We start from the raw sequence: 14758 nt of genomic DNA, 5'->3' as shown, positions 1-14758 counted from the left end.
GAAAAAAAAAAAGAGAAGGCCTCCAAAGTCTCAGCAAGTACAGCAAAGCTGGTGTTCACACTGAGGCTCTGCACAGCAAGAGAGGCTAGCAGTACCAGCAAGGAAACCAAGCTCAGCCTGGAAACAATGTCATTGCTAAGGTGCTGGTATTCTAAAAGAAGTTAAATCTACTTAGCAGGAGGTGCTATCTTAATTTTGCTATCCTATAATCAGCTGTTGACAAACTGTTAATTGACTGAACACAGCATCCACCAACACAGGCAAGTGTTGAGGAGGGCATGGGTTGTCTAACTGGATGCATTCCCGATCTGTCATCACATTTTCCAAAAGCAAGTACACCACTGGTTTATCACAGAAATGGAAATTACACCTGCCCCAAGCTGTCATTAGCATACTACAATGCCAAGTAACTAGGAGAGAGGTAGATAAATAATGTGAGCTGCACTTGCATCTACAGCAGGCATTTGCTTTCGCTTCGTAAATCAGCAGCCCAGATTCCACGGCAGTCAGTGGAGTAACACACAGTCTGCAGACTCCTAAAAAGCAAAAAATTGTTGTTTCTTACAGTACTAGAACTAAGAGGCAACCCACTGCCTATGAAGCCATAGGTCCTAAGTAAATAAACCTTTTGCAATGCAAAGTGTAATCAAGTTGTGAAAGCTACTGCAAAAGAACCTAAGATCTATGAACAGATTCAAAGAAGGGATAAACAAATTCACAAAAGTTAATTCCATTACCAACAATTAAATTTAGAGCAAAAGTTTCCTGGAAGAGAAGCTTTTAAAGTATTAACACCAGATATTTCCAAGATGGAGGAGATGGTATACAGAGTCTGAGCTTGGACTGTTTCCCTAAGAATTTGTTGCTACCCAATGCTGTAGACAAAACCCTTGTTTGGCAGAAATTTGTCAGAGCAAGCATTGCAATTTTTGCATTTAGGATGACTTTAGTCCCAGAGATTTAGTCAGATGAGAAAGAGCAGCCAGGTCTCACAGACAGTCAGGAAACAAGGGAAATTCCACAATTCATTTAATCTTAGCAGCTTTCTTTTTTTCAACTCCATAGATTCAGGATGATTTGTCACATTTTATTTCCTATGATTTCCAATTTGTAGACAAGTACAGCAATAATATTAACATTACTCACTAGGGTATTCTGATACTTACATATTTTTAAAAGGTACCCTACCTGTGCAAAGTGTTAACAATGCATCATCAATAGAAGTGACAGGGAGGTGTTTGGAAAAAAAAAAAAATCTTAGCATACTTTTGATATAATGCAGCTTGTATCCTACCTCTACAGAGAGGTAGAAAACACCAGTGTTTAAAACCTGACTCCTGCATCTGTCAGAAACATCTTTCATGAAGAAGAAGAAAAAAAATAAAGAAAAAAGAAACAGTCTGCAGAACTCCTATTATCAAACAATAAAGCGTTTACGCTCACATGTAAAATGGATGTTAAGATGCATAAGAGCAGTAGGTATTTGCTTTGTCCAAATAAAGTACTGAGAAGACATACAGAAAAGATGATGGAGTTGTTAGAGCAATGAAGAAAGCACATTTAACTCAGCTCAGGTGAGCTTGGTGACCTTGGGCTATGTCAGCTATTCTCTACCTGCATCAGCTTCACTGACCTTATTGAGTTAAGGATAAAAACATGTATTTAGGATGTGCACACAGGATTGTGAATATGAGTGGTTACACAGACCTGTTCAAGAGGCTCTTAAAGCAAGTAACTGTCAAAGTGTTTGACACCTTTATCTTCATTAATACTCAGCCCCTCACATTGCTGCTCTCACCTTAATGCCTTGAGAAACAGACATCTGAACAGAGACCACAAAACAGCTCAAAAATAGCAGGACATACTGCAAACTGCTACAGAACAGCAAGACATTCTGTAAAATGTGCTGGCAGAGGTACAGGTACTTGTTTTTTAAATCAGAGATGAGGGAAATTTTGATCTGAAGAGATGTTTTTACTGGGTAGTCATCCTTATGAAGTACTTACTCCATTGTTTTCTCATGCCCCAGGAAAGCTCAGAAGTTCAGACATCCCCTTTCTCCTCCCTCCCAGCTTGTATTTTAACAAACAGCCCTTCCATTCCTTCAGAATTAAAGCAGGTTGACAGTTAAAGCTGTGAAATCAGCATGGCAATGTTATTAAGTATGCCAGGTTTGCTATGCTACCCAGCAGAAAAATACAGAGCGATACTAATTAGAATCCAGCCATAAGAAGCTGGGTGAATCCAATTCAGTGAATACTGACACTGCAACTTTCAAAAGCTTTTAACTCAATCTGATTTCTTCAAGAAGTTGCTGCTTGCCAATCATGGAAATTAGATACTCTGCAAATAAATACTAGACCTGAATGTAACACTTATACCCACACTCTCTGGCCAAGCATGCAAGACATACAAAAGGCTCTGGTAATGGAGTGCATTAAACATCCCATTTCTTAGCTCTCCGCTCTCAAGAAACTGACAGCAGTCCCCATTCCTCTTCAGGCTGAAAGGAGGTTCTTTCAGAAGATTAGCTTCACAACCAGTAATCTGTTTCTCTAAACAGCCTGTTCTGAAGTACAGAAGCAAATCCTACTCTCTGTAATCCTGTTGGTTTCATTGACAGCCAGGAGTTTGTGACACGTACAGATCCTATTATGACAAAATACCATGCAGCATACAGCAACTGAAAAATATTACTTTCTTTGCTTATGCCAATTAAACACTAAAACAACTTAATGAGGGAAATAGTGGGTTGCTTATTTCTAGAAATTTTTCAAAGAATGAAAACATGTATCTCACTATTACTGAAATCCCAGAAGAATTTAAGTTTAACTTTTAAAACTAGCACCAACTCTTGCTTTTAGTAGTTTCATTCCAGCCCCTATTTAGGTATCTTCCTGCTTCGCATATCAAGGAATAGCAAAAGCTGGGCTGACCCACAAGCAGAGCTTAATTAGGACTGCAGGGTGACCCCAATGCAGTTAGTCCTCTCTAACCTGGGCAGCCTCTTCAGTACCTGAACAGGGCAGGCAGTATAAGATACAGGTAACAGGATGCAGATGTGGCACGGGTGCGAACCAGGCTCTACAACCATGCCATCAGCAAATAATGCTGCTGTATGCATATAAATGATAGCCTTAAAACATAAAAACCTACACTCCTATATCACAGCTCAGATCAGGACACAGTGCTTTGGCCTGAGCTTTAATAGGGCCCAAAAGCCTATGTGAAGGGGTATGGGTGAGGGTCCCAGGTGTGGCTGATCAGGGCCACTAAAGACTTATTAGTGCCCTCAGGGCCAAAGTATAGCTCTCTGTTAGAGCTGAGTTCTGTAGGCAAACTAGTTATTGCAGATGTTTGTGAGTACGTAAGCTCCAAAGGTTCTTTCCCTTTTGGGAGATGGGTTTCAGCTGCAGAGGGAATTGTTAGAGTACATATGTAGCTGGTTTATGGCTCATGATAGGTGTTTGATGTCCTATGTTGAAATGTCAAGGTTTGTTTCTTCACAAATATGTTTGCTACTGTGTTTAGCTACCTTTCAACTATTTCAGTTAGTGGTAAACTCTTACTAATTTTAATTTGCTGTGTCTGTGGTATGAACTTGTAATCACTCGTAATAGCTTTGAGTAAGAAAGTTTGTTTTTTTTTTTTTCTATCTACTATGATGCTTCATTTCAATTTACTACCATAGCTGTTAATGCTAACTTCTCTCTAGCTTGCCTACCTATCCTATTAGCTTCTACTTTTCCATGGACCGTAGACTAGCAAATAGCACTCAGCATACAGGAATCTGCAAGGATGTCATAAAGCTAACTCTACAAGGTACGGTGTTCTCCTTGCCCTTCCCAAAATTTTTATCATACAGACTTGAGGAAACTGAATTTGTGGGTCAGGTTTCTTTGTCCTTAAGCCTCTCATTAAAAATGTGTTTTTCTCTACCTACAAAAGGTTCTGGTGGTTATTTTGCAGATAAGTGCAGCAAAGCTGGTGGATGGTCTAAGGAACAGCTCTTATATGAGAAGCAGCTGAGAAAGCTGGGGTTGTTTAGCTTGGAGAAAAAGGAGGCTTGGGGAGACCTGATTATACTTCACAACTACCTTAAAGGAGACTGTAGCGAGGCCAAGTGATAAAAGGAGGGGAAATGTCCTCAAGTTGCATTGGCAAGGTTTAGGTTGGATATTATGAGAAATTAATTTACCGAAAGGGGTGGGCAGCATTGGAACAGGCTGCCCAGGGAAGCAGTTGAGTCACCGTCCCTGGAGGTCTTCAGGAAACGTATGAATCTAAAAGTCAGAAGAATGGTTTAGTGGCGGACTTGTCAGTACTAGGTTAAAGGTTAGATGAGATAATCTTAGAGGGCTTTTCCAACCTGAATGATTCCCTGACTGCCCCTTTAAAAGCCACCTGTACTGCTACCAGAGACCGCTGGAAAATCAGACTGTAAAAGCAACAGAGGAATGGTACTGCAGTAACCTTAAGGCAGGGGTTACCCCTTCTCTGCAGACCCCAAGCATTACTGGGGTATTTTGTTCACTATGTTTAGTGACAGCACTGAGCCTGAAAGAAATCTTGGGTATAAAACATGGAATCCCTCTTGGGCAAAGGAAGTAGTCAGCACTGTTAGAAGCCAAAAAATTGTTTTAATTATTTGGCCTTTTGTTCGCAGAACAGACTTTACTGGGAAATAACTGAACCACAAGTAGCAGCAAATGATATGCAGAGAGCTAAGAGGATTTCAAAAACGTCTGTAACACTTCCAAGTGGCAGCCCTCTGTTTTAGCGAATGACAACAGAACTCCCTTCCCAGGGCGTGGTGGGACTTTGCTGACTCCCTGCATGTCCTCATGGCTTTTTTTTTCCCCCTGCCTTTTGCAGCAGAAATTTATAGTTGCATTTAAGAAACTGTTTGGAGGATTTGGTCACTTAAAATAACATTTACTCTTTCCTAAACTGTAATATTTTTTTTCTTCTAACTCAATGGAGCATGGAAATTGCTTTCTTCGCAAGGATGTGTGGAAGGAGGAACATGACTGCTGTATTATTAGGAGCCGTGTTTTAGCAGGATATATTCCCCACGTACACATTTAGAACAAAATTAAATAAGTAATGTATTGATATATTGTAAGCTTATCAAAAGTACAGCTCTTTATGATGTCAAAGCAGAAAGTAATTTTCCCATTATTACGGCCAAGGCTCTGTCAGAGTTACTTGGTATAAATGTCTCCTCAGCCATTTAACGCAGCGGTTTCAAGGTACCTTTGGATTCAGTTGCCCTCAGGTTTACAGTCCTGGTGATTTTCTTACATTAATACATCTCTGACCGAGACAGCAGCAAAGCAGCATCTGCCTGTGGGGTTTTAGATACAAGCCAAGAAGTTGTATTAGGAGGCCATCATTGTCTTATGGTTTCCCACTTCAACCTAGTCTTTCAACATGGAAAAATTCAGAGAAAATAAGAGAACAAAATGTAAAACATCAGCTTAGAAAATTTCCATCACTTGTGCTACAGAAGCACTTGGATCAAAAAGCTGCTCTGCTGGGTGAGGCACAGAAAGATGAATTCCATCCTTTCGCTGTGTTTTGAGCTGTGGGGCAGTTGCATTCCCACCGGGAAAGAGTTGCGACATGAGCTATAATTAGGGTCCAGCATGCCAAATGGTGTATTTGCTTCAGGGACAAGGCTCTGCAGGAGTGACCGGAGAGTCACAGGACTAGAATGCAGTACGTGGATCTACAATGCTCTCCTCAGAGAGGAGGGTCTGAAACCAGAGAGGACTTGCTTTGGCAGCTGCTGCTCTGTAAACTGCCTCATTTCTACTTCTCTGTGCTTAAGCATATGCCAACAGCAGCTTGTTATAAGGTCAGGTCTGGGTCCCTGAGAATTAGTCGCCAGTAACTGATGTAATAAACTGTGCCATTTGCAAAGCAAGCTGGTTTGTTTCTTTCTTAATCAGTGATATGGATGGAAAAAAAGATGTTCAGGGATGTATAAACCTTGGCAAGTGGACTAAATGTTTCATGTTTCCCTCGAGGAGAAAAGGCATCCAGGAGAGTCAAACGTATGGAAGAAGCTGACCAACCAGAATGATTTTCACAAAGTTGTTGCCACACAAAAAGCTGCACTTTGGCTAGGAATGCTTCGGCAATACCAGTGAATGTTGAGTACAGGTCTTTTCTGGAATGAGCCAAGGCTACATACCTACATCCTTCAAGCATCCTTGAGATTGTTACCTTTGGTAATCCACTTATGTCTGTTTTTACATTGCCTTCTTGTGGAACTGAACAGTATTAATGGGAAAAAGCTATCAAGTAAGGCTCTGAGCACTTAACAACTTCAACTTTCTTAGCCTTACAAAGCATGCTATTTGTAGATATCTGCTAATGCAGTCTTTGGCAAGGGGGTAGATCAGAAAAAAAAATTAAATAAGCCCTGTCATCAGCCCACGCTGCAGATAAGTGTACACGCCCTACAGTTTTCCCTCTTTCTGTCAAAACCAGAATATTATCTTGAATTTGTGTGCTTGATGCCCTTGTATTCTAGGACTGGATCTCACATGCTCTGCACAGGAAGCCCCCGAAGGAAAGTCCATGTCCTTTACATTAGTTAGCTTCACTATCAAACCACACCACGTGTCTGAAAGTTGCAACAGGCTTAACTATTTACAGACACTTCGGATGTTGCGCTTAATCATGGGAAGATGATGGTGTATTTGAAGATTTTTGTGGCCTTGGCAAACAAAGACTAGAACTTCAGCTTCCTGGAAGCTTGAGTATAGTCTTTCTCTCAGGCAATTTGCACTGACTTCTTTCATGTCCCAGCAACGATACGACTTCTCAGTCTAACAATCTGTAGCCTAACCCAACCGTAACTCTTCAGGCAAAAGTCCTGCTAAGTCTAACAGTCTTTTTTTCTGAATTGAGACTACTACAGTAGGCCCAGGATGATTGTCCCACTACCTGAAAGGCACTTGCAACCCCCAGATGACAAACTGACTAAAAGAGCCTTTCAACAGCGGCAGCACGTGGGCCTCTGGCAAGTGTCACATGGCAGCAGCTGCACAGAGAGCTGTGCGGCTGCTCTGTGCCAGATGGAGACTATGCTGGAAGCAGTTCTCTGGGTGGCCCGTTTTCTTCTGCACCCAAAGGAGACTTTGGTCACCACCAGCAGAGTTGCATTCATAAATACATCCTTGCAGAAGCCTATTGATCTACGTGCTGCTACTTTGTGCCGCAGAGAACTATTTTTATGGCCACATAAATTACTATAAAATGTAGGTAGTCTTCTCATTCCATTTTGCAGAAATACTGCAGAGATGATCCATCCTGCCTATGGCAATAAAATCACCTTGTGTTGGTAGGCTCTTCATTCATCTGGCTTTTATTTATGAGAAAGACATGGTCACGACCAAGAATTTTGAATGCAGACACCTTTACGCGTAAATGCAGAGAAACTCTTTGATCATGTCCAATTTTCTTACAGGTTACTGCTCTAAAATCACTGGAATGAATTTACAGCTATGACTGAAAATGTCTGATCTTATTCCTAATATTCCAGGAACAATTTGAGTTCATTGTCTGAAAGATAAATGGCCTGGAATGTCTATTGGACACTAGAGATGCAAGATGAGTGATGAGATAAACTCAGATCACATTGCCATGTAATTCTTCTTTCAAGTAACTTATTTTAAGTTGTCCCTTGGAAAGAAGGTAGAATTATGAGGAGAATAACACAGGCAAAGCTATGGCAGGATCTAGTTACGTAATTACATTTCTTTCATGCTGCATTTCTGTCAGTTTGTCTGCATAACTGTTTTTTTTTTTCAGTGTCCTGCATTGCCTTTTGTATTCATTTGCCTTCTTTAAAGGGTTACTGGGTATGTGTGTTTGATAGCATTACTTCTCCATTTCTCTTGATCTACATATTGCACAGGTCAATGGGAGGGGTATGTGGAAATATGTTTAGAGATGTAGGCACTCACCAGTTAAATAGGAGGGCCAGGATCAGGGTTTTATACCTGTTCTGTAATAGTGAAGAACAGATGAATATTACTTACCAAAATTCAAAAATGTTTAGAGAAGTCTATTCCCACAGAAGCCTCTGAAATATTGACATACTTACCAAGCCAATATACCTAAGAACTGCTCAGCTGGGAGCCAAAAATATATTTTTCATTGCATTTAGATGAAGACGTATTTTCTTACTGTGGGAAAGACTGACTACCAGCTCCGACAAGGCAGTGCAGCTATAGCAAAGTACTGGGAAATACTTCTCTTGTTTCATGTTTACCCTGCTGCCTTCATCAGAAGTAACTTATCTCCAGCACTAAATTTAGATAAATTCTATATAAAGATAGTCCCACAGGTTGGAAGATGTGGAAGCTTGGCTTGAGATCTATGTGCAATGGCATCTGGATTTGTGGCTCTGCTGCAACATCTTTGAAATACTCATCCAAAAACTGATTTCAAGCAAAAGCTTAGGTTATGATATGCCAGTCTTCACTCCTCAAACACACCATCTTCTCAGGTGAGCTGTTATTCTTTTGGCAGAAAATATTGGAAATCTTGTGACTTTTTTTTAAGGAAAAACAAAAAAAAAAGTAACAGGTTTTGTTATATAGTGCACAACAGACACTCTGCTATAGAACATTTGTGAGCTTAGCCTGGGTTTGTGCTGTGCCTTTGGGCAGCCTGCTTCACTGGCTTGCTCCTGCAGCATTCGGAGAAGGTTTAAAGTGAGTGTGACACACTGCAAAGAGAGCTGCCTACTGTTAGCGAGACTGTCACTCTCTGGAATGGAAAAAGCACTTCAAGTGTCTTCAGTACCCAGTGCAGCTTTCAGAAACCCAATTCTTGTGCAGTCCCTGTTGAAAATGGAAGTTGTCCATGTCTATCTGGCTTCAACAGTTTGATTCATTCTTTTAACACCACGCTTAGCCTGCTTTCTGCTCCCTTCTGGCAGCTATCTCAGATATAAGAAGTCACTGATGGTAAAAAGACACGTATAAATAAATATCTGTGCCATATCCAACAAGCCTTACCCTCTATTGTGATAAAGGCCTGAACTTTGGTTTCATGTATTGTAAGGAAGAATAATTCCTTTGCCTTTACAAGCATTATTTCTGATTTAGTTCAGGAGCAGAGTCAGAATCATTTTACATCAATGACTGTTTATGTTATAAACATTGCCCTACATATACCTCTGCCCTTCTAACAGTTGTTAGAATGGAACCAGTTTTACAGCAGAAAGGAATAATGTCTGCAGTCAAACAGCACCATGAATGAAAATGAAATTTGGCCACAGATGTTTGCACTAGATTTACAGTCTGACATGCCTAGCCAGGTTGAGCTTGCATCATAATCTAATAAAAACCTAATAATACCTTTTCATGTAGCTCACCCAACCACATGTATCAGGCTTTGGAGTGTCAGATCTAAAAAGAGAATTGTGCTTCTGCCTTAGATTTTTATTTTTATTTTTATTGTTGAGGAACAATATATTGCAAAAGACAGTTCCTTACCCAGCAGCAGAATTCCATTTTAGAAATAAAAATAAAAACGTTTCTTATCAGATCTGTCCTGAACTGATGTACTCAAACTTGAGAGCTTGTTCTCCTATCTCTTACAACTTGCAACTTTTAAATTCTGAAGAGGTTTGACAGGCAGAAAATGAACAGATGCGCTCTAGAGGTGGGAGATGATCTTGTAGGAGGTCTAAGCTTGAGTTATGCAAAGATGCGGAGGCATGCCTGCATGGTGGAGTGCTGTGTGGGTAGAGCAACCCCCCAGAATGCGCTTCTTTGCAGGACTGGATATTACATAAGGCTTGCAAATGACTTCCTGCCTGTCCATTTTATGTCTTGGTAGATATGTGAAGATACCAATAGAGACGTTTCACCAGAAACAGGCTGGACTTCTGGTTCCAAATCTCATTCTTTCTGTCCCAGTTCTCCTGCAGCAGTCATCTTTTCAAAGCCAGCAAGCAAGCAGTTTCTCTAGCTCCCACGCAGGCGTCATACTTCCTGAACCAGGTTTTCTCCGGTATCTCTGCTCCCTAGAGATGGATGCCTTTGACCATCAGAAGTATACTGAGCACCAGTACCCTGGTGCTTTGTTTTTTCAGCCTTTGGCAAATCTTCACCTCAGTAGCCAAGTGTCTTCTGTAGTTGGAAACGCACACAGTGTGAAAAAACATATTTTTTATATTATGTTTTTTAATGTTACAAGATCAGGAGCAGCGATGCAAGAAGGTGGGACATAACTGTTAGCACACACTAATGCACCTATTGTGATGGTCATTAACTTACCTGTATAAGAAGCATAAACAACAAAAGATTTATCAGGGTTATTTTGATAACAACTGATTTTTTTTTTCAATGCTGAGTATCTTTGAATCAGAGTGACAGAACAACTATAGTTCTTCATATTTATGTATGACGGCAAGCCTCAAGGTTAGTCAGAGATGTTCTTGGAAACTACATTTAACTAGGAAAAAAAAACAAACTTTAAGCATTATAGGTACAGTACCCTCTGTAACTTTCTGTATGAAGGTGCAACATATGACTTCCTGTTGTCATCATATACTTACCTTCTGGTGGGCAGCCATTAGATGAGGTTCAGTCAAACTTGACTCATATGAACAAGAAAATTCTTTATACATTTATTTTAATGTTCCAGGGAATTCTGTAGTCTGATTTATGAAGGACAGATATGGACATTCCTGGTCAAACCCTTGTATAAAAGTTTTGATTCGCTTTAAATAGATATCGAAAGCAAAGCTCCTGTGCATTTCCAAGAATCTGTTAATTGCAGTGCTGTGGTGTATTTACTGATCTATTTTAAACTAAAGCATTCTCCATTAAAAAAGACATGCTTTAGGGTTAATAAATCTGTGCTAGAACATGTATAGAATACTTATTTCTGAACATAGTTTATTCTTTTTAATTTGTCAAGTAATTAGTAGAGAAAGTTAAAAACTCATTTACGATTCACACAGTAAAAAATATATTGCAAACGTTATTTCATTAGGCACAGGGAAAGATCACATTCAAACTGGAAATATCAATTCCTGTTGCCTGTGTGACAATAAATTCCTATTTTATAGATTAACAATCAATCTTTTAAAAATAAATTCTAGAAGTCTAGAAAGGTAGTTCTGGAAATTCAGTGTAGAACAGGAAAATGGATATTGAGATTGGGCATATATTGGGAAAAATGAGTGTTACAATAATTTATTCTGCTCCAGGCAGTGTCACAAATCTATCCTGGCATACAATAAAACACCAACAATTCTGAATACTTGTCTTTACCACAAAAAGCACACGTGAATTAATAATAGGACGGCCTTCAGTGAAGTAGAAAACAAACCTAATAGAAATAATCTTAGAGAGAAAAGTCATCTAAATATACCCTTTATATCACACACCTAAGATCAATGAGTTTTTAATTCCCTTTTTTTTTCTAGAGGAAAGCCACACAATCGCAGAAGTGTAAATTGCAGTTCAATGAACATAAAAAGTATACATATGAAAAATACTTGTGGTGCACAAAGGACAACTTTTCTCATGACCTTCCAGAGAAACACAGAAATTACTGTTAGGGAGGTCTAGGAAAAAATGTATTTGGTGTTGTCATCTGAGTAGATTAGGGACTGTTTCTGAAGGTAACTAAGCATTCCAGTACAGAAATACTTGTAATAGTTGTGATACGAGTACCTGCAGTACCACAGAGCAGAAGGAAGATGCATTGTTTGCATCTGTCCCTTCATTCAGGTCTACCATGTTTACTTATTTATTTTATTATTACTGTTTTTTTACATACTATAATACAACTTTGCATTTTATAATCAAAATAAATCTGTATCCTGAAGAGGTCTATACTGACTCATCACCTCTAAGCTCCTTTTAATCCCCTGTCCTCCTGCTACTGAAAAGAAACTTTCTTTAGCAGCTTCCCCTGATAATGTGTACTAAAGATTTAAAATAATATACTCGGCTGTGAATGCAGGAAGTTGAAAAATTGGCTTCTGTTGCTAGGTTTGTAGCAGAAGAAGCAGCAGATAAGTGTGATTACTAAAATCTTAAACCACCCCTAAAGCGGTTTTTGAGTTGGAGTCCAAAGAAACTGACCTCTCCATCTGAAGGACGTTGTCTTCAGCTCCTTAGTTTTTCTAGTATCTCATCTTGGCTTTGTGCTATTGAAACACAGAGCTACAGAAGTGAACTCATAAATCCCATTTTCCAAATTCTCTCCCAAACCTACCTGGACTCGCTTCCAACAACAGACAAACCCTAAACTGACATACTGACTTCCAAACCTTTTCTGTAACAGAAGTGGGAGTACATTAGTTGGAAAAGTATCTTTCTCTTAAGATGGCTGCAAAGCACAAACGGGGGTAAAAGTTGAAGATGTACAGGTTTAACAGAAGCAAAATGAAGCTGAAGGAGAACAAGTTTTGTCACAGAGTGATTAAAGTAATCAGGAAAGTAATAAATGGTTTGGTCCAAACAATTGTCTTTTCTAATTGTTCAGCCCCACTGATCTCCCTTTTTAACCTGTTTCCCGTTTCATGCTCCTAATCAGGTTCAAATGAGGTGTATCTTTGCAAGCTTGACCTACTTTAGAGGGATTAACAGTGCTCTGACATGTCTACCCTGTTTCAGGAACACTCAGTTCTGTTTTAGAAATGAAAGCAACTCTACCCTTGTTCCCAAGCAGACTTTGCCTAAACTGCAAACCTTCTTGACGCTGAATGTGGCTTGCAATTAATTCCAAACCTGCTCTATATTAACTGGTAGAGAAGAGTTCCTTAGATGTACCCTACAGTTTTTTCCTTCTTCATTCTGAAGTCAGTCTTTCCTGGTCCTTTTGAATTCATAGGAATCTCCTCATATTTTTGGGGCCATCATTTTACATGCTTCCCCTTCTCTACTTCATGGAGATCTGTTTTGTCACCTCTCTCACTCACATGCTCTTTGAGGACAGAAATATAATTATTCAGAACCTTGTATCACACAATAAAATGTTCTTTAACTCTTCCTTTCACACATCATCAAAACGTCATGTAAATTCACCTAATTTGATTCCAGCAAGTGAATCCCCCCACCACCTTTCAAACTTCTTTCGGTTTTAGCCAATCACTTTTTTCTTTATCCTCAGAGAATCTATACGAAAACCAGTGTATTTCCCTCAGGCTTCCCCAGTTCTTACTGAGCAGCAAGGAAAAGTCCTTCCTGTACTGTCTTATCACAAGGAAACTTCAGCTAAGTATGTCTTCTCAAATAACTTCTATTACTGTATTTCTTTCTCTTCACTACATTATTTCACGTCTAAATACTCTTAGGTCTAAATATTTTTAAAACACCACATTCAACATTAAAACTATTTACTCAAGAAGGAAGGGCACTGATAAATTAGATTTTTTTTTTTTTTTTTACAAAACACAAAAATAGCTAAAGGATAAAGGATTAGAAAAAAATAATATTGAGACTGAGTTCAGTCTCTGTGTATTGCATGGAAGATAGCAGAAGGTATGTGTTCCATGAGGCTCTTACTTACTTAATTCTCAGCTGGCATTAATTGTGGCAGCAGGAAGCTTACAGCTTACAAAGACAGGGCTCTCAATGCTGGGAAGCTATCAATGAAAAATCTTCTTTGGTAGCAGCAGGTAGTTTTTGAATACCTAGTGAAGAGAGAATATAAGTCATCGCTGAATCATTGGGAGATGTGACCTAGCCTTACACAGTAGAAAGTGAGGAAAATTGCTATTGATGTTTCATTTCTGCATAGTGTGAGTAGTGCTATGGGCAGGCCCATCTCCCTGCTCGCTCAGTGATGGAGGAACTGTGAAAGCCCTCAGCTGCTTCTAAATTCCTCCTGATGATGAGCTGTCTTTTGCTTCTGTCCCCAGGTGCTAACACTGAGTCCACTTGGGTGTCAATAAAGGCCAGACCTATAAAGGCCTAATAAAGGCCAGGCTTTATGGAATGGTTTGATCAAATTTACCAAATTCCTACAGAGAAAAAATGGGAACGGTGCAAAGGAGCCTCGTTAGACAAACCGGCAGTGTGACAAAATGGTGGTTAAGTCTTAAAATTTCCTCAAGCAGGGGAGAAAAACCCAACCAACCAAAGCAACCTGTGTAAATGTTTTCACAACAGGGCTTACTAACCTGTGGAGTAACTTTCAGAGAATTCATCACAAGCCAAGCAGGAATTTTCTGAAATCTTGGCTGAAGACTACAGCCTGTATGTGGCAGGAAAGCAGATCAGACCTTTACAGCGGTCTTCTCCGCTTTATTCTGGTCGATTTACCAGGTTTTGGAGCTTGGCTGTGCTAATCCCCGTTAGCTGAGGGTGCAGGCGCTGCCCTCAGGGGCAGGGCTGCCGTTCAGAGACCAGGGCACCCTAAAAGGCACGGTGCTGAGAGGAATCTGACTGAAACCAGCAAGGAAACGTGGAGTCCTGTACCCGGGCTGGGCTAAAGCATGCGCTGGGGTCGGGCACTGGCTTCCTGACGGAACATAACGGGCTGGGCTGACCAGACCCGAAGGGACAGCGCTGGCAGCCAACACCGCCCTGAGCTCGCCCTTTCACTTGGCCCTCCAAACACGGGGGTGAACGCCCCGATACGGGAAAGCTCCCCAAAAAAAACCACCCGAGCCCCGCGACGCCCCGATGCCGCCTCCTCGCCTCAGGGGGCCGCCCCTCGCCGCCCCGCCCCGCCTCGCCGCGGCCGTTGGCGCCCGCCCTCGCTGCCTGGG

Source organism: Netta rufina (assembly GCF_964035555.1).
Source record: "Netta rufina genome assembly, chromosome: 3".
NCBI lineage: Eukaryota > Metazoa > Chordata > Aves > Anseriformes > Anatidae > Netta > Netta rufina.
This window is presented reverse-complemented; position numbering follows the sequence as displayed.